Source organism: Chaetodon trifascialis, chromosome 14 (genome assembly GCF_039877785.1).
Source record: "Chaetodon trifascialis isolate fChaTrf1 chromosome 14, fChaTrf1.hap1, whole genome shotgun sequence".
In the NCBI taxonomy this organism is placed as follows: domain Eukaryota; kingdom Metazoa; phylum Chordata; class Actinopteri; order Chaetodontiformes; family Chaetodontidae; genus Chaetodon; species Chaetodon trifascialis.
In genome coordinates this window covers 26001520-26022140 of record NC_092069.1, presented here as the reverse complement: position 1 = coordinate 26022140, position 20621 = coordinate 26001520, and the positions used below count along the sequence as shown (strand labels likewise).

Below are 20621 nucleotides of genomic sequence, written 5' to 3'. Positions count from 1 at the left end.
ACGGAGTTTTGCGAATTTGGATGCTGCACAGTCCAGATTTTAGAGATGCTGAGTGTTAAAGTTCACTGTGTGGGTGTAACACTGGTCCTCACAAAGCTCTGCTCACACGCATGTGTGTTACAACGGTCCAATATCAGGTCTGGAGGAAAGACGAGCTGGAGGACAGTACTGCACACACACTCACACACACACACACACACAGAAATCAGAAACAAACTAAAGCAGGAAATCAAGCTGGAATATCTCAAATCTTTTGAAAATAGTCTGCAGTGAACAAAGCTGCAGAGTAAGAGAGGACACTGAGGTCACGTCCTCAGTAATATATCAAATCCATGATTTGGGTTCAACCTTTGCAACAGCCAAGTTCCTCTTCGACCCTTCAGCAAGTTCACAGCTTCAACATCACTGACTTACAGAATAATCTGAGTCTATTTCATCCAACTGTCGATCACCTTATCTCACACCAGACAAAGCACTTAGAGAGCTCAAGCCTGATCCTGAGTCTGCTGTTAAGCTTTCAGAATAAAACATGAAAATAAAAGCATTTCTTCCGAGTAACTGACCACATCTGTGTTTTCATCCATCAGTCCAGTTCATCTGAAATGTGTTTGATTACAGTAACAATTCAATATCCAACAACCACGACTGAAAACTATGTCAGAGCAATAAAGAAAAAAACAAACAAACAGTGAAGTCTTGACATGATGAAACACTGACTGAACGCAGCGTCTAAACACTCCAGTCCTCACAGTGAAGCTGTCAGGTTTGAGCTCTGGAATGACCCGACCGGCTGCAGCTGTGTGATCGGATCAGATCCACAGATCAGAGATCAGCCACAGCTCCAGACCCGTCGATGAAGCAGCTCAGGATCACAGAGGAGTACTTCAGGAAGTCCAGGAGCCCTGACAGGAGAAACTGGAGCTCTTCAGCGGCACTAAAGGAAGCCGTGATCAAACAGCTGAAGACGCTGGAGCTCACCTCAAGAACAGAGGAGAAGAAGAGTCAGATGATGAAGAGGAAGAGCAGAGCCAAAGAGGAGCTGAAGAAACAGTCCAGCAGATCCCATAGATCAACACATGAACAGGAATGTAACCTAGATTCTGAACCCTGACCTGCTGATCCAGAGCTCACAGCTGTCTCTCTGGGGGACAATCTGTCCAGGCTGTCCAAGAGAGACAGTCCTGGTCCGACACAGTCTTTCCCAGAGCAGAGCGATGAGAAGTCCTCTGCACTCAAACATGAGCCAAATTATCCACCAATCGTACGTCCCTGAACTGACTGAAGCAGAGCTGTGATGTGACTCAGCATCACAACTTGACCTCAGTTGGTAAATCTGAACTTGAATCAGATCAAACTGCACTTTATGATCAGATTCCTCAGAAATCTGTCTTGTCTCACATGAATCGGCTCTTTCTGTGGGACACAGATGGTGCTCTGACAGCTCGACTGGGGAAACATCTCTGACCACCCTCTCCAGGTGGACTCAGGTACAGTTTCTCCACTCACACCTGGGTTCAGAAAAGGCATTCACACAGGAACCTTTTAAAGCAAATTAGTCTTGGACTCAGACTAAACTGTCAGCGTGAAAGCATCCTAAAACAGATAGAGCTTCTCAGTGATCAGACAGGTGGAAAGTGTCCTGCAGACGATGAGCAGCTCCAGCTGTGCTGCTGCAAACACACTGAACTCATGTACAGAGTACAGGCTTTGTGTAAAGCAGTAAAAAAGATATAGATTATTCTACAGCAAAATCTAAAGAGGAAGTAAAACAGGCATTCTGCTCCTCCAAAAGACAAGTGGTAATAAACCGTAGTGTTAGGTTTAATTTCAATTTCAATAACTTCATTTTACACAAAATCCCATTTCTAGCAGGAAGAGACCGAGCTAAGAGAATCATAAAAACCCAATCAGGCTGGATTAAGACGGGATTACGCCCTGTGACATTATACTGTGAGACATCAGAAAGAGCAGCGTTAGTGCTGAGCTTCATGAGAGAAAAGTAAAACAAAGCAGAATCAACTGCAGTTAATCACTGAAAACTGCTTTTCTGTCAGGAGAAACTCAGAGCAGCCGATGTGTGTGTGCATCGACGCATCACCTGAGGACAGTGTGTGTGTGAGACAAGATGAACTGCAGCGTGTGTGTTCATGCCAATGAACGAACATGTTTGTTTGTTTGTTGTTTGGGTGATGGAAGAACATCCATCAGACTGTGATACACACAGTGTTTGTAGCAGAAACACTCACTGTCGGTCTGAACATTTGTTCCAAAGCTAACGACAGTCACACACAGCTGTGCTTTGTGTTTGGTGCTAATTAGCAAATGTCAGCATGCTAACACGCTAAACTACGATGGTGAACGTGGTAAATATCATACATGCTAAACACCAGCACGCTAGCATGTCAATGGAGGCAAGTACAGGCTCACAGAGCTGCTCATGGATGGAGACATTCACAGCGGAGTCCTCAGGGCTCAGAGATGTCCTCACTTTGGTCTAAAACTCAAAGAATATACCCAAAAAAACAACAGACACAGTCACAGCGTTCCTCTCCGTCTGCACCGACACTTAAAAACATCTCAATCCTCAGCGCAGAAGGAGCCATCAGACTGCTGAACACGTGGAGGCGAAACTCAAACATGTGGTCCAATGACAATAAACTCTTTCTCTGTCTCTGTCACTGTTTGTCTGTCTTCATGTCTCTCTCTCCACTGTCATCCTCTGTGTCTCACACACAGGCTGTCACAGCATGGCACGGCGCACACACTCCGTCCACATGTGTCTCCACCCTCCGTCTCAGCTGTAGATTTAAACCCTTTTAAGCAGCACCAGACGCAGCCCGAACAGACAAATAAAATGTTTTATTCATATTCTCTGAATAAAATATGCATCCAGCTCAGCCTGCAGACCTCAGCGTTCGTTTCACAACGACATGAAAACACAACACAGCGCTTCAGGGAAAGAGAAGAGGAAATATCTGTTGTCCATTTCCTGAATTACAAAATTAAGATAAATGTTAAAAAACTCTGCAGCTTCAAATCCTGAATGTAAATATTTGGCACGCGAACCAGCGTTCATTCAGCCGCTCACGTCATTTCATTTTTCAACAAAAACGATGAATAAAATGTGGCCAAAAACAGAGATTAAACAGAGAAATAAGTGCGAGCAGAAATGTCAGTTTGATTAATTCAACTACAATAACTAATCACCAAATTGGTTTACATGTCATTCTATTAATGGAAACAAAAATTCTGAACTTTTACTGAAAATTTATTAACAAGTTGTTTTTTTTTCTTTTACATTTTAAGAGTTGCAGATGTTATTTTACTAAAAACGTTGGGCCGCTGTGTCAAACATCAATAAAACAGAATGTGAGAATTTGCAAATCATTTCTGACAAACTCAACTGAAAACAGCACAAAGACCACGTTTAATGTTTGAGCTTCAGTGATTTCTGTAAACATCTGTAAAAAATATCTGCTGCTGGAAAGGCTCAGACGTTCACAGCGAGGTGAACACATGATGGGATGAAGGAGATGAACACATGGACTCTGCAGGAAACTGCTGTCAGTGAACAGTTTGATTGGAAGTGACTGATTCTGGTTTTCTTCATCAGAGCTGCAGCTCTGAGGCTATGATGCCAAAATGTGACTCCACACACACACACTGACTGTAAACTGCAGAGTACATTCAGAGTGTGTTTGCACTCTTCAGAGCAAAACAAACAGCAGCAGTGTGTTGCAGTGCGGAGGACTCGGGCTCTGTATTGATCAGCGTCAGCAGCAGAGAAATGATGTCAGTGGAGCAGCAGAACAACAAGCAGCCGGTGATGACCTCCACCTGCCTGACGGATTGATGACGGTGACCCAGCAGAGACCAGTTCAGCTCAGGACGGAGGGAGGGCGAGGCTGCAACTTTATTTTAACCGGTCTGACTGAGCAAAGCACGAACACGCCGTCGACCGTCAAGACAATAAAGACCAGAGCTCGTTCACAGCCAGCACAGAGACAGTTTCAACGCCCCGCCCCCCGATATACGACCACCTGCTGTCACCTGCCAACAGAGCGCAATCAAATATTTATGTCTACAAAGCAGCACAGACGTGCAGTATTAAGTCACTGACTTTGGCACATCTTATTTTTCACCATCTCGGGGTCCAGACGGGTCCCAGTACGGATCCTTCAGACTGGCCTGGGAAGCTTGAATAAAAGTCCAGAAGTACTGAAGCTAACTGCTAACGAGACGTCTCTTCTGTCCAGACACCATCATTAATGTTCATCAACCCTGAGCGGCTCATCAATGTTCAAAGTCTGCAAACCGCTCAGGCTTGAAACTTCATTAATATCAATCAGCAGCCAGCCTGTCGAACTGTCCACAGGACAAACTGGAGGTCTGAACTCAAGTGTGAATTAAGATTATTGTGGCCGTGTGACAGAAATCTTCTGTAATTGAGGATAAAAATCATTAGATGAGCAGCCCTGAAGTCAGTGTTCCTTCAGCTGAGACAGGAAACGTGTATGACACAGGACAGCTGTTAAGCTAACTTCCACTTTTCCACCACACATAAAAATTGTTAGATTTAATATTTAGGATTTCCTCACCTGAGATAAGATGACGTAAGATAAGACAGGATTCCTGAAGTTAGTCAGGATTTGTGTCTGGAATATCAGACTGGGAAAAATTTGATCTTTGACTCTGATCTAAAAACTTAAGGTGGAATGTGTCTGTTCTGCAGCCCCCTGGTTCCAAACCTTTTTGAATTGTGCCCCCTTAAAACAAAGTCATGCGTACTCACGACCCCTCAGCACAGTTTACTTCAGTTTCCTGTCAGACTGATACAAAGTGCACTTTAGAAATAAAAGTATCCTGTATTTTCAAGAGAAAAGTGATGATTAGAGAGAAATCTGACAAAAATAAACTTCTTCTGTTATTTATCAAATATTAACCAGATGTTTTTATTTGTTTTTATGTTCATTTGTTTTATTTTTGTGTCATTAATTTCTGTCAAACGTCAAGAGGCTCTGTTCTGTTTTCTCCTTTCCTGAAACATCACAGGCACTTCCTGTCTGTGAGGCGTCAGGATGAGGTCAGTGGGTACAAACAGACATGATGTCATCAGCACCACCATGACATCATCAGCCACATGACCGCCGGGACAGGGAGGGGCACGGGGAGGGAGAAACTGCAGGGAAGTGGAGGAGGCAAACAAGGAGACGGGATGAGGAGGCGATGACGCTAACTACGAGGTATGACAGCAGCGATGAAGATCACATGATCAGATCAGCCTTAAAGAGACGATGACGACTGTTCGAAAAGAGCTGCTTTAATGATTATTAAAGGCCTTTACTGTAATTAAGAGCAGTTTGACGTCCCTGTGAGTCACACATCATTTCATAAATCTGTATCATCTTTTACATCAGCTCTTTAAACTAAATTAAATCCTGTATAAACTAAAAACTTTTTCTTTTCTAAGTGTTGCTCAGAGGTTCTTTGCCTCCGCCTGTCCTTTCCTTTGTCAGCCTGGATGAACCACAGAACATTTTGTTCTCCACGTTCAAAACAGGAAATGACAGCGATATCTAAAGAGGGTTTTCTCCAACCTGAAAACATGAGCGGCCATTCAGAGTGGTCCTCTCCACCGTTAACTGCTTCATTTCATTCATATTTAGGTTTATTTTAAAGTATTCTGTTAGCTTGTTTTGAAATATTTCCATGATAACAGACTGATTTTTCTCCAGAGGTGAAACATCTGTAGACATATTTTAAACATTCAGCTGAGCACTGATTCCAAGAGGTAATTGGATTTAATTAACGGGAACCAACAGAACACAGTTTCCATTTTTCCCATAATTAGCAGCAAAGCACATACACACACGTAGCTCTTCCCTGAACAGTCCTACCTATAGTCAGAGGCTTAAAACACAGTGTCACACATCCCATCATGCTCAACACAGATCAGTCACAAAGATGGCAGCAGGCAGTGAAACACACAGGCTGCAGGTTCACAGCAGAGCCCAGCGTCCATGGCTTAATGAGACGCTGGACAGTAAATGGGTCATTGTCCTGCAGAGCCGTCAACAGGGACGCAGGCCGGACACGTGAGTGCATCTCTCACACACATATACATCCATATACAGGATATATATATATACCCATACATACATACACACACACACACACACACACACACACACAGTAAATACTTCTGTGTGTTCGATGTCCTCCACTCATCACAGGACACATTTAAACTCACACTTTCAGCAAAGTTTGAAAAACAAAAACTGAGCAAACTTTCAGTGACTTGATGGGACAGCAAATTGGTGGTCACGTCTTAAACTGGCCTCCACCGTCCACATCGGACCAAAAAGTCCTGACATGCTCAGTTAAAATGTGTCTGACTGATCAGAGATCAGTAAAAAACAGCTCACAACAGCAGAGCTGACGGACCTGCAGACAAATGGACCTGATCAGACCGTTCACGTCACAGGACGGGCGTAAAGACACGGAACGACAAGCTGTTCAAGATCCAGAAAGTTTCTCTTTTCAATGAGAAAACCTTATTCAGGAAAGTTCAACGACTGAGTTCAGACAGCTGATGTCACGTCACTGATTGATTGGTTATGTCTTGTAGCAGAGAAGAGGAAGTGTCCTGGAGTCAGAAAGCCTCCTACAGGTGTTGTTTACACCTGTACGAGATGCCAGCTCTGCCTTCAGTCATCACAAACACACACACATTATTACAAGCACACAGTCCTTTCATGTGTGTGAGCTCAGCTGAGCGTTTCCCAGCACACACACCTCAGAGGAACCGTCCTGCTGAACGTCCTCTCTGACGTCTAACCGTCTCCGATGTGGTGATTCAAAGCTCGGCGGCTGTTTGTGAATCAGCAGTCTGAAGTCTGATGGAGACTGTTTGCAGGGGATCTGATTCATCTGTCTTTTGTGAGATTAAAGCTGAGATTAAAGCCACACGGGGAAAGATTTTTATGTAACGCAGCAGCTGTTTTATCAGATCAAAGCCCAGCGTGAGGCTGACGCACAGAAAAGGGTTTTTTCCACTTTAATCCAAACACAGATTCTACAAATGCTCCTGAATCAGACTGAAGATGAAACGTGGGATTTTCTTTTTGCCTTTCTTCAGTCGGTGATGTCCCACCTGAGACCAACTGTGGCAAACGTGTCATTTATTGAAAGCAGTTTATCTTTGAGTTGTACAAATCAAATGTGATCAGTTACTGTGTGGAAAAACACGGCGGGCCTCATTCAGGTGGACACAGCTGCTGATGTGTCAGACACGTGTTTAACCAACATTTAGACCAGCTCAGTTTCTGGACTGGTGAATATCAAACCCTGAAGGATGAGGATCAGATGAGGATGAGGATCAGGGCATCCTGAATATTCACCAGCGATGATGGGAAAGGCAGAAAGCAGGAAGCGACAATCGTTCGGGATGGCACCCGTATGATGCTGAACATCAGCTGTATTATACATAACTTTCTTGGCCATTTGAGCATTGATGAGTTTCCGAGCAGCACCTGAACGCACCATGAAGTCCCTTCCACGGATGTAGATGAAATGTTTCTTCTTCTGGATTGCGTCTCAGTCTTCTGCGGTTTGTTTGCCATGAACGTTCATGTCGCTCTGACAATGAAAAGATGATTAATCGGTCGGCGCTCCTTCAAACGCAGACGTGTCTCAGTGTTGGACAGTCTAGAAACCTGAGAGGACAAAGTGTCCACGCAAAGGACTGTCTGACAGTAAAGAGGTGAAAACATCTTAAATTCTGGTACACCTGAGCTGATGCTGATTTTGCTGCTGACCCGTCCCCTGCAGGCATCCTTCACGTACTGCAGATAGTACTGATTAGAAATAAGTACCTCATTCGACTCCACAGGACAAACTCCAACTGTCCCAAGTATTTTGCCACTTGCAGTTGGTCTGTGAAGCTGTGAACAAGCAAATCCTCACAGATATGTTTTATCTCCTCCTTTGTTGGAGTCATCTCTCGTGGTCGTATTCTTATTACAGCTGTTTTGGATTTGCTGATTTTTGATTTTCATTTAAATTTGCTGAGGCTAATGTGTTGCTAATACAGTTTCTAACTCGAAATGTATTGTTTGTACATGCACGTGGGCTACAAACACAGCTTGACCTGGTGTCTTATCAGAAGAGGAAGCTCTTCTGCAGCACAACAAACTGGTGGACGAAGCTTGTCTGCTCTTCTTCCATGAAAGGATGAGCCGTCATCCTATGGTGATGCTACCAGCCAAAGCTAGCTCTCCTTTGGCCACACCCACAGCGCACGCTCCACCCGCAGACAGGATCCGGGGTGAAGCCGTCATGCTGTAAATGATTTACAGCCAACCAAACGCAATGGTGGAAGGAGAGGGCGCCGCTGTGATGCCGGGACTTAAAATAACTGAGGAGAGGTCGATGTGGAGACACAAAACACAGCCATGAGACGGGCTACAGTCACTGTGTGTGTGTGTGTGTGTGTGTGTGTGTGTGTGTGTGTGTGTGTGTGTGTGTGTGTGTGTGTCTCAGGGGTCTTCCAGCCCAGCCCCGGTATGAATAATGTATCACAGAGGAGGGAGACATGCTGGAGGATCCTCTGCTCCTGCTCGTTAATCTTTCCTTCTGTCTCTGTATCGTGTTTCTGACTGAGAAGATGGAGAACAAGGTTAAAACAAGAGTCAGGCGCTGTGGCCACATCCACCCTCTGAATCTCCACCTGCACCACCAAGACTGATGCCAAAGATGCTGAGAAAAGGATGCAGGAAGAAGGCAGAGAAATATGTGTTAGTATGAAATGAAATCAGAGCACCGAAGGCAGATTCATGAGGCTGAAGATCAGCGTTAAACTTTGTAAAATTCTATGTTTGCCACCAACATCCATATTAGAGAGAAGAGAGTTCATGGCCAGCAGCGACGGGCTGTTATGGACATTTGTGTCCTGAGTTTCACCTCTCAAGGTTCAAGTCAGGCTGTCCTCACGTCCTGATGACATGCAGCTTGTTCAGGCCTCACTGAGCCTGCAGACACAGCGCAGGGCTTACAAACGAGGATGATCTGTACTTCAAAGCAAACGTTCACCTGAACGAAGCTGAAATTAAACATTAATGACGGCCAGATAATGAGGTCAGTGCGGCAATGATATGGAAATTAATTAATTTGTTTTTTTCTTTGATCAATATTGAAAGAAATCTTAAGGAAAAAAATCATAAAAATCATAAGAGCTTTACTATTTATTTTGACTATTTATTTATGAGAATTAAACATGTTATTCAGTTTTTAAGGATTTAATTACTTTCTATCTTAATACCTTCCTACAATTAATAAATAACCATTTCTTCCAACACTATGTGCACAACCTTAAATGATTACCAGCATTACATCCATTGCTCTGTGCATGACATCACATTATATTACATTATATTATATTACCTCGCCTCACTTTCCAGTCTGGATTCCCACTGGGACCAGACCCAACCATTAGTGCGTGGAGGCCATGTTTTTTCCTGGGTAATTATGGGTAATGTTACAGTGCAGTATTGCTGACGTTATCGGACACAAAGTGAAGTGAAAAAAGCAGAGCTGCACACATCCTGCAGGACGACTTCAACCATCGATCACGTTCAGCGATGATGAATGTTCCACCTTCATCTATCTGAGCCGATCACCGTCTCACTCTGTGACTCAGGGTTTCCTCCACAAAGTGGCTGAGACAGTAAAAGGTACTACTGCGGGGGGGTGGAGAGAAGGAGGGAGAGGGAGAGGGGGAGGGGGGGGGGAGAGAGAGAGATCGAACCAAAGGACGTCCTCCCTTTAACACTGATTGTTTCGTCCTGGAAATGTATGACATCTTACTCTCCGTCTGTTCGTGTGCAGTCGCTTCAGGAACAACATGTCCTGCACTGCAGGTGGACGACAGAGATCCACCTTACAGCTTCAATCAAACCGTCTGATTGGTTCACTCTGAACCTGATCAATGACGCAGGGACATCGCGCAAGCTGACCAATCAGAGACGGTTTGTAGTGTGACAGTTAGTTTACGGATGAAGGTCTTTGTTTCTGAACGTTATTTACTTCATCAGCTCAACATCAACAAGCCACATTATCAAATCACAATAAAACATCTTTGATTAACTGTGAGCCTAAATCCAAATATCGATACATCAAAGTTTAAAAAACCTCCTGAGGCTCATTTATCAGCTGTAAAATGTTTTCTACACTTCATTTAAGGTGACAGTTTTAGCAATAATATCTCAGAAAAGCTTATCAAAGAGTTTTGCCATGAATTGAATATTCATAAAGATCTGTTGTTTGTTTTGTAAGACTTTGTCTGAAGGGAAAAATAACAGATTTATGGACTAAATTCATCTAAAATCCTCAGGAAATCAGAGAATAAGCAGCGATAAAACAGCTGGAACAAACCATGAAAACCTGCAGGCACGTCAACGTTTATGAAAAGGTGAGATGACTTTGATTTAACAGAGTCAAGAAGTCAACGTCAACAAGCCGATCAGCAGGAACATGTGGAGGGTGTCTGACCTGTGAACAGGACTGTACTGCATTAATGTAATGAGACGCTGCAGAAACAACGTATGTGCACACTGAATGAAGGAAGGAAGAAATTCAATTTCTATGACTACTATTAATCCATGAGGGATTTAAAGACAGAATACATTCATACCAGCTGGGACCAAGCCAGGAGTGCACCGTGTCCATTTCCAAACAACAGAGAAAGTCCAAACACAGACAAAATAAATCAAGAACTAGAGCATCTTTCAGGGTCCAATCGTCAAAATTCATTAATCACTACCTGTAGAATTAAATACCAAACTAACTAGAACGACCTCCAGCGTTAAAAGCCTGAACAGCATAAAGAAAAGCAACAGAACGCGTCAAACCCTGACTGAACTGGGAACACTGGTCGTCTTTGTCTCAGCACAGACGCAGACGGAGCAGAGAGACACCAGAGTCCCATTTCCACCGTCATATGTCCTCTGACTCATTCAGTGCTCTGAGACACGTCGACTGACCCCGACTTCACCTGAAGATGATGAAACGTGAAGACGATATGTTTGAGCATATGTCAGAAGATGAAGAGCAGAGCGAGCAGGAACGAGGAAATAAACCATTAAAGTTTGACACAACTGGAGACCACCAACCATCTCCATTTCTATGAAGAGACAAACTGCTGGAAAGATAACAGACTGGAGCAGAGCACAGGATGTAAACAACAACAACAACACACAAACACACACAGGCACAGGTACTGAACAGGTGTAGGTGTAGGGGTGTGTGTGTGTGTGTGTGTGTGTGTGTACAGCTAACACAGGTCATCTCCTCCTCAGATTTCTTCATCACTCTGCTCTCACAGTGCTTTAGAGGGAGTGAAGGTTGTTTTTTAACCTTGAAAACGTTGATATGACGTTGGATGATTAAAGTTGTTTTTGTGGGCGACGACAGAGAAACAAAGAGTAACTCAACCATCCAAACGTGACATATTCACTGTTTGCATCACCACACAAACTCTCTGTTAAAGACAGAATTTAAGATAAGATAAGATAAGATAGATAAGACTCCCACACCGGGGAAATTAGGTCATTACAGCCGGCAAGTACACAGGATATAGAATAGAAAAACAACTATGTATATGTACATTATGTAGAGATAATAAAAATACTAAAAATAATAAATACTAAATGCCATAAAATTCCAACTGCCCATGTAAAGTACTATTATCAAAATTCTTAGGAGGAAAACTACTAATGTCATATGCTGCACTGCACTTGAGAAATACTGAGTGTATGTATATGTACAGTACATGCAGTTCATAAAAATACTGTACTGCCCATATGGATAACAGAGTGTTTTTACAGAGCGCTTTTACATTAGTTTCCATAAGACTTCAGTTTAAATGAGATTTATTAACATTACTCAGTCAGATATTCACTGACCGACATGATTTTAGTCGATTTCATCCCTTCTTGTTATTAAATTAACTTCTGTTGAGACATGGCAGCCTGGCGGGAATCAAAGAAAACTTTATTAACACAGACCAGGCTGACACAGCAGCAGTGGAGGCTACAGACGGACAAACGGGGAGAAACTAGCAGGCTAACAAAACAAGAGAAGGAGGTGACGGTAACGGAGAGATATTAAACCAAGCTGCTGTGCAAAAATGAGTAAATACATGCTGTGGAGCCCACTGGCGGGCTGGAAGAGCATTTCCTGCTTGTTTTTATTCACGTCTGTTCACATTCACATTTACACTAAAAACAAAAAAAAGCACCATTCAAAGCGAAGAAGCGAACGACAGACGCAAACCATTTCAAGTCACAGCCTGAAGCACAGTGAAGGCCAACAGCAGACAAACGTTTTTAAAATTAACACATCATGGCGGCCACTCACCAGTATGTTCGTCACTGATCCACAGATCGATAACACTCCGACAAAACCGGTCTGGAAACATCCACAAACGTCCAGAAGATCCACTACAGTCCAAATATTTAGTCCAAAACATGATACTAATCCACAAAAACATGTTTTATCCGCTCAGGTTAGCAGCAGACCCGCTGCTCTTCCGCTCGTTTTCCGCGTTCCGCGTTACAACTTTCGAAAATGATCTGCCATTTGAGGCCTAGCAACCAAAGGAGCCAATCACAGGCCTCCTTCTCTTCAGTGAGTGACGCGCCAATCACAGCTGACTTTGGAGATGACTGACGGTTTCAATAGCCAATGAATTTCTGAACACGCAACGCTGTTTCAGTGAATAATTTAAAGCTCTAGACGCAAATATGGATATTAAAGACAATTTGAAGTAATAAATAGTGAAAGGCCTCAATATAAAGATATATTGCCCAAATATAAGTATAGATTTTGAATATGAATGGCCAAAATTTGGATTTCACAAATATAAATAGAGATTTTTATGGAGATAAATACATGTTTTTGTTAGAGAACACCAAGATGTACTGCTGCATTTAATAAAATAAAAATTTTTAAAAATCGCATTTACAAAAAAAAAGCATCTCTTCACCTCGTCACTTCTTCAACATGATGGCACACAAACAGCAGGGCTTTGCGTCACCTGGGTCACAGGTGTCTTAAAAACGACAGAAAACAGGTGACGTGACCAACGACACAAACCCGCTGGCCTGGAATCAGCACTCTGCATCTCAGTATCTGCTGCTGGCCGGGTGGCCGGCTGCATTTTGTCAGATAACAGGTCGATTTCTGCGTGTGTGTGTGTGTGTGTGTGTGTGTGTGTTAAATAATGTATTTCCCACTGATAACGGCCTCCCTGCCTCTCCGTGACAGAAACTGGCTGATTGAACTAACTTGGATGCAGCCGTGTGGCCGGTTGAAAACAAAGACAAATCAATTTTAATAAAACTCTTCTACAAATATAAACGAGCCACAGTGGTGAGAGACAATCAGGAGAGTGCAGGTGGTTCTGGATTAGTCTCCAAACACGGTCACACGTGGAGTCAGGAAATCCTGGTCTGAGCTCGTGAAATTTATCATTAATGTTCTTCCCTGTATATTTGTTGTTATTTATTTATTTGCTCTTACGTGTTTTGTGTCCACCTTAAATATAAAACTGTGCTGTGGTCGTGAAATTGAATTCAGTTAATTTATTAATACATTAAAAATGCATTTAATTCCATTTATCTGATCAACCCACCGGTTTATTTCTGTGCTGTTGACTGAATTGTTTGTTGGGGTAAATCAAACATTTTGCTCTGTGCTGAGCGACAGTCAGAAACAGGAAGTGAGCGCTGAGTGTTTGCTGCCACACCCTGAGGTTCAGTCAGATGTTATCGACACACAGGGAGGAGGAGGAGGAGGAGGAGGAGGAGGAAGAGGAGGAAGAGCAAGCTGAGACAGGAGTGAGTGCCAGGAGAGAAAATGAATGAGAGAACACAGAGAAAAGGCAAGGATGGAGGCAGGGAGGTCCAAACTCACTACAAATCATCATTTCATCAATTCCACTTTGAGTTATGTCCAACCAGAGCAGCTACATTCATCTGAAACACGTGACGTTTACCAGGAAGGCCGATAACACGCACAGCTAACTACGCTAACATGTGCTAATGTCAAGCTAAACTAACAACAAGCTGAATAAAAGCCAGCAACAACAAACTGCACCAAGAGGACGACTGCATGACGTCAAACTAAAGCTGAAGACAGACTGAAACCTACAGAGACAAAAAATGTCTTTTTAGTCTCTGACAGTCGAGAAGAAGCGTCAACCTGAACCACCGGTCAGTCACGGCTGGAGCTCTGCTCGTAGACGCCCCAGAAATCCTGCCAGAACGCCAACCAAAACAAACATGGACGCCAACCAAAACAAACATGGACGCCAACCAGCGAAGTCACTCTTTATATGCAGCGACATTTGTGCTGAAAAGACCATAAAAGGAGGACAGAAGCTCAGAGTTCGGTGAGATGGAGGCGTGTAGGCCTGTAGAGGCACAGGGACGTCTCCATCAGCAGCACGCAGGTAAAGAAACATGACATGATTTTATCGACTGACGGTGGACACCAACTGACCCAGACTGGAACAGACCTGGTCAAACTGGGTCCAATCGGTCATCAGATCAGATCTATCATCGGCTCAACAGGCGTCGTGTGTCCCAGCTGTGAGTCAGCACAGTCAACAACTGCTAAGCTAAGCTAACAAGAAGCTAGCTAACAAGTAGACAGGCTGTCATCCAGCCACATGTGAGATCAGCACTCTGTCAGGAGGGAAAATTCAGGAAATATTGGATGTTAAGATTTGAGTTTGCATCAAGGAAACATGTTTTCAGCAGACAGGAGACGTCCCTGAGATCAGGAAAATGTCTCTGAAGTAAAGACATCCTGCAGGACGACCAGTAAACATCATCATCATCACACAAGCTTCAGTGCAGCGGATGAAGCGTGTGTGCAGGTCATAAATCCGTTTGTAGCTACGGTTCATTTACAGGCGCTGCTTCAGTTATTCAGCAGGAAAACTGATCGAACTCAGCCGGTTCACGTTCAGTCAGGAGCCGTCGGAAACGTCAGCGTCCACATTCAGCCCGTCTGAAAACATGTTTGTCTCACAGAGTTCAACACGAAACAGGAGCCTGAATTATTATTATTGTTATTACGTCTGGACGGCAAAGAAAACGTGAAATGAGCACAAACGTAACGGCCCACCATCCCCCACATTCAGGGGAACAAATTACCCAACGTGTGTGTGTGAGAGGTGCAGGGTTCAGGGTTATCCAGCTCCTCTCTGGAGAATGGACTGCTGTAACCCAAACACACACACGCACACACACACACACACACACACACACACACACACACACACACACACACAGTGGGTGATTTGCTCAATTTAAACATGGGGGATGGTGGGTGATCACTCTCTCTCTCTCTCTCACACACACACACACACACACACAGCTGACTGAGTTCCCAGCACCATTGTGTGTTGCGGGGGGGGGGGGGTCTCTTGTTGAGTCGGGGGTCTCTGAGCTTCACACAGAAGCTTCATTCACACTGTGCTGAACACTGTGACCACATGACATCATGGACTCCATATTCCTTTCAGAAATGTGTCTGTGTGTGATTGATCGATTGATCGATCGATGGAGGAAATGATCAGCAGATTGATCCAGAATGAAAAGAGTCATTAGTTTAAAATGAGCTCCACCTTAACCAACTCCAACAGGAACGTCCTGCTGAGACATGAATGAGGAGACACCATGATCTACAGAGACCAGAGACAAGAGGACAGCAGACACAGGGGACACTTTACTGCACGCAGTACTTTTTAATGAGTACTTATACACTGTGGTATGAGTACTGAAGTACCTGAGTGGTTCTTCTTACACTGACTGATTTTCATTTTTCTTTCTTAATTCCTTTTCAAAATCACGATTCATCATCAAACAAAACGTTTTATTCACAGGGTGAAAACAGACTTTGACTCTTTCCACTGAACAAAGAGGAATCTGCTCCTCCAAAGACTGAACGCCTCCTGCTCATTCAGAAAACAGGCAAATGAAAATGTGTCGCGCTCAGCAGTGCAGATGTTACAGCACGTTAGATTCACTCTGATTATTACGATTAAAAGCATTTTATATTGATTATCTTAGACGGCATGTACCTGTACCCTCCCTGATGGGGGTGCAGGGCGTCGGCTCTGCGGGGACAAACTGTGGAGACGCCACAGACTGGACCAGGACACGGTCCAACATGTCACTGTTATGAGAACGGACAGAGGAGTGATCACACGACAGACTGAGAGCTCTGTCTGAAGGTGGCTGTGATGCTCCTACAGCCCAAAAGCAAGAGCTTTATTCAGCAAATGGCCACTAAAAGACACCAGCTCAGTAAAAACAGACCAATCAGACAGAAGGACAGACTGTCTCCACTGAACGTTTTTGTCTTGGACACCTCCAGGTGTGTTTATCGGCTGCTTTACAAATGAATTTGACCTGAATTGACTTCAGAAAACACGAGTAGCTGCTGGCTAATTACAGACGATCCAGAGGGAGTGTGTCCATCTGCACTGGGAGCTCCAGCCGAGTCTCGCTCATTAACCATCTCTAACGTGTGACTGAGTTAGTGAAGGAGAGGTGCTGTCAGGAGACGGGGGACTCAGTGCTGGAGGTTAGGGGCTGAGGGCTGGAGGGGCTGTGGGTAAGTCCTTCTGCATAGCAGCAAAATATTAGAGCAACAAATAAAAAATAAGGATGAAAACATGTGAATCTACTTCCAGGCGTCCCCTGAGGTAGAACGAACGTCTCTGGGGAACCAGCTGGAGGTCTGCAGGCTGACAGCCCAGAGTTTTACCTGCTGTGGTCACGTGATGCACGAGTGTGGAGTGAGTCTCCTGCATTAACGTCAATCATCCTGAGCGAAGCGAAGCAGAGTGTCAACAAACAGCAGGAGGCGTTCCACGATAACAGCCGTCCTCTCCGTTTGTCCTCCTGCAGAACAGTCAGTTCGGTTTCCAGATCAACGTGGAGGAGGTGGTCTGGACAGAGGGGACAGAGTCTGTCCGACACGCAGTGGACACCACGAGACAAGACAATGATGCCACACCTCAGCTACCAATACCAAACAGACATTTACAGATGAATCAGAGACTTGATCTGTACGAAGTCATACAAAGCAACATCAGGAGAGTCTGGGCCGACACTCCAAACTACAAGGCATTGAGAAAGTTATAGATGAGCCGAAATTAGAAGAAAAACAAGAAGCCGCTAACACGTTAGCCAAGTAGCTATCAGCTAACCAGCATCTAAAGCTAAAAACAGACCTGACGTGAAGCTGAAACCTGCAAAGACTTTTCTAACTTACATCTTTACACACAAACAACATGCAGATTCACAGATCTTAGGAGGTAGAAGAGAGAATACATTCAACAATAAATCATTCATCAATCAACCAGTTTACTGTCTGCTGCTCATGTAAACTAAAGGTCAAATGTCCCGACTTCAGTGCTGAATATCAACAACTGTAGTGCGGAATAAGACATCAAACTCCTCCAACGCAAACACTGCCAGCAACAGTCAACAACAGCCAAACAGGCTGGAAGAGACTCTGAACAAATCATCGGAATCATCTTCTTAAAAATCGTAACGCGTCGTCAGCTGAACACAGAAACATGGACGACTCCTCGTTCACAGACTCTGCTTCCAGCTGACATTAACGTACGTCTTTGGTGGTCTGATCACACTTTCTGAGGTGGTCTGCGATGTGTGTGACCACATACCGTTAATAGTGTAAACACTAATGCAGCCTGATGTGTCCCCGACAAGGACGTAACAGGGACAGCTCATCAATGCAGGACGTGGTGCTTGTGTTGGTTACAGTGGACCGATGCTCTAACAAAGGAGAGGAGCACCGATGGACACAGAGCACAAACTCCTCTTCATGAGTCTCAACAGCTGAATGACCTGGACATGATGATCAGTCCTGGACACTTTTGTCTTTAGCTGTGAGAAACAAACAGGGCAGCGCGTCATAAATCTGGACACGTTGGAAAGACACGATGTCACCCTGTGAGATCAGATGTGGTCTGAGTTCAGACCCACAGAAGCAGCTCGGAGCAGCTTTCCTCCCTCTTTGTTTCAGATTTAATCCCATGAACCATCTGAAACACGAGAGGCCTCCACCCACGTCAGCCGTCCTCGCCTTTCCTCTGACATCTACGCCTCCCTGCAGCCACTCCGCACAGTTTAACGGGCCTGCGGGTCGTGACATCACATCCTGTGGAGTCAGCTGAGCTCGTCCTGTTTCAGCTTCCTGCTCTTCATGATAACGTGACAATGATGGCGTCACTGACGCTGCCGCCTCAACAGTTCATCAAAACCTGGAGGACACAGTCAGGCAGCGTCTTTTTAGGACGAAGTGACCTGGCAGGAAGTTTCTTTGATGCCTGGTCCATCTCACACCAGGACACAGAGACATGTATGAGGTGGACACCTGCCCCACCCGTCCTGTGTTGAGCATCGATAGAGCTGAAGGACAGTTACTCATCAGCTTCGTCCACGTTTCCCTTCATGTCAGTGTCCCACAAGTGTGTCCCCGGCGGCCGTGCTGACTTTGCGCTCGCCTCCTTCTCTGTTGTAGAGATTCGGGTAAAGGACAGATGACGTCTACGAGGACAAGCTGTGCGAGCCTCCTGCTGCTTTCCAAATAAAGACGACTTTCACGTGAACTATTTCACACGCCTGTGAGTTCGACAGCAAGTGAACAGACAGCAGGAACCTGGACGGACTGAGACCACAGGAGGGGACATGCCAGTCGCTTCCTTTCACCACCTCCTTTCCTTTCCTTGCTTCCTCTCGGTTACTTCCAGGGAGGAAACTGGATCAGCCCTCCTCGTTTACTGACGGGACATGTTGGACTAAACTTTGACAGACAGAGACGCTCCGATAACGAACGGCACGATCTAATCTTTAGAGAGTTAAAGGACAATAAATCAACCGATTTAGAAGAGAAAAGGAACCGTCCAGAAAACCAATGATCAGTGATCAGAAGCTGATCAGAGGAATCTCATCGATCGCTTCATGATTTCACTCGACAGCTTTAACGTTAAAGTCGTGGATTTGAGGGAAAATGACGTGAAGCAGCCTCGTTACTGCAGGTGTGCTCTGTGTCACCTTTGCTTCCAGGTGAACTGGTTTCACCTGCATAAACAGTTTGTGACCTGTTGGATCGACTGACTGCTCGTAAGGCTTCTTTCCAGTGATGTCACCATGTTCCCAGAATTCAGTGGGAACGAGCGCGTTGATGTTAACTTCTGATCAAACATCTTAAACACGACTGAAACCGACAATCAAACGATCACTTTAAGCTTCAGCGGAGCTTTTTCACTGTGGACACAGGTGTAATTAATGACACCAAAAACGGCCGCATTCCATTTAGTTCCAGGGTGTAATGCATTGAATGGACACTGAATGGAACTGAGCCATCGTTTAGAGAATGTGTTTCACCTGTACCTTCCCCTCAAAACGTCTGAAGGGTGAAGGTCTGAACTTCTCTCTCTGAAGAAAGAGTCCAACACAACAAAGTCCTTCAAAATGGACAGTCTGTCCTCATTTCCAGAATAAAAGCATCTCGTCCTCCTCATGACAGCTTTGAAACTCTTCTGCCTCATGCACAAATGTTTGTTTGAAGAAACCCCAAAGTTAAATACTCCACAAACAACACGTCAGCACACTCAGGGACAATATGAGCTTTTTAACCCAGTGACAGACTTAAACCAGTGAGGCGGCCCAGTATGAAGCAGGCCAGCAGACTGGGAACAGAGGAGAGGTGTTGGCCTCTTTCTGTATGCAGCAGGCAGAGCGAGCTTCTGCAGAGCAGGCCTCCATAACAAAAGCTAGAGAGAGAGAGAGAGAGGGGGAGAGAGAGAGAGAGAGGAGAGAGAGAGAGAGAGAGAGGAGAGACTGGGAGTCACCTCCCTCTGCTTCTGTCTCTCTCTTTCTCCTTTTCTCTCTTTCCTTGCATCATTCTGGAAGCGTTAGCATCAGACAGCTCATTAAATCAGCATTCCACGAAGGATTAGGTTTAACACACACACACACACACACACACACACACACACACACACACACACACACACACACACACACACACACACACACACACACACACACACTTTCCTCTTTCATATATACAAAGCAGCGGGGAGGTTAGCAGCAGAGAGCAGGCTGAGCAGTACGTACCACATCCCTCTTCTTCTTCTTCTGCTTCTTCTCTTTTAGTCCATCTCCTTCTCTTCTTCTCTGCCTGAGTGACGGATGTTGGAGGATACAGAGAGAGAGAGTGAGGGAGGTGCCTTTGATGTTGTGGCAATCCCACTGCAGAGAGAGAGAGAGAGAGAGAGAGAGAGAGAGAGGAGAGAGAGGGAGGAGAGAGAGAGAGGGAGAGAGGGAGCTAGCAGAGAGGAGGCTAACGCTAAAGAAGCCACAGCTCAGTGTGGGACGGTGGGATGGACGGATGGGAGGGATGATGATGATGATGCGGCACCTTTCAGTATGGAAACAGAGGGAGAGGGAGAGAGAGAGGGAGAGTGGGGTGCCCTGTTACCTTGGAAACTGAGATGATGTGATGGAGAAGGTGGA

General features: G+C 44.8%; 1 protein-coding gene across 5 annotated transcripts in view; it reads right to left on the bottom strand.

Moving 5' to 3' along the window:
• The window catches only part of akap6 (A kinase (PRKA) anchor protein 6), a 165760-nt gene extending 145347 nt beyond the window's left edge, over positions 1-20413 (bottom strand). For 3 of the 5 annotated variants that reach the window (XM_070978774.1, XM_070978777.1, XM_070978778.1), the window contains exon 1: positions 20223-20413. The gene's annotated coding sequence lies outside the window, so the exon portion shown is untranslated. Of the gene's footprint in view, positions 1-10690; positions 10755-12414; positions 12574-20222 lie in introns of those variants that run through there. The other 2 variants (XM_070978775.1, XM_070978776.1) reach the window with 2 other exon arrangements.
• Positions 20414-20621: the final 208 nt, after the last annotated feature.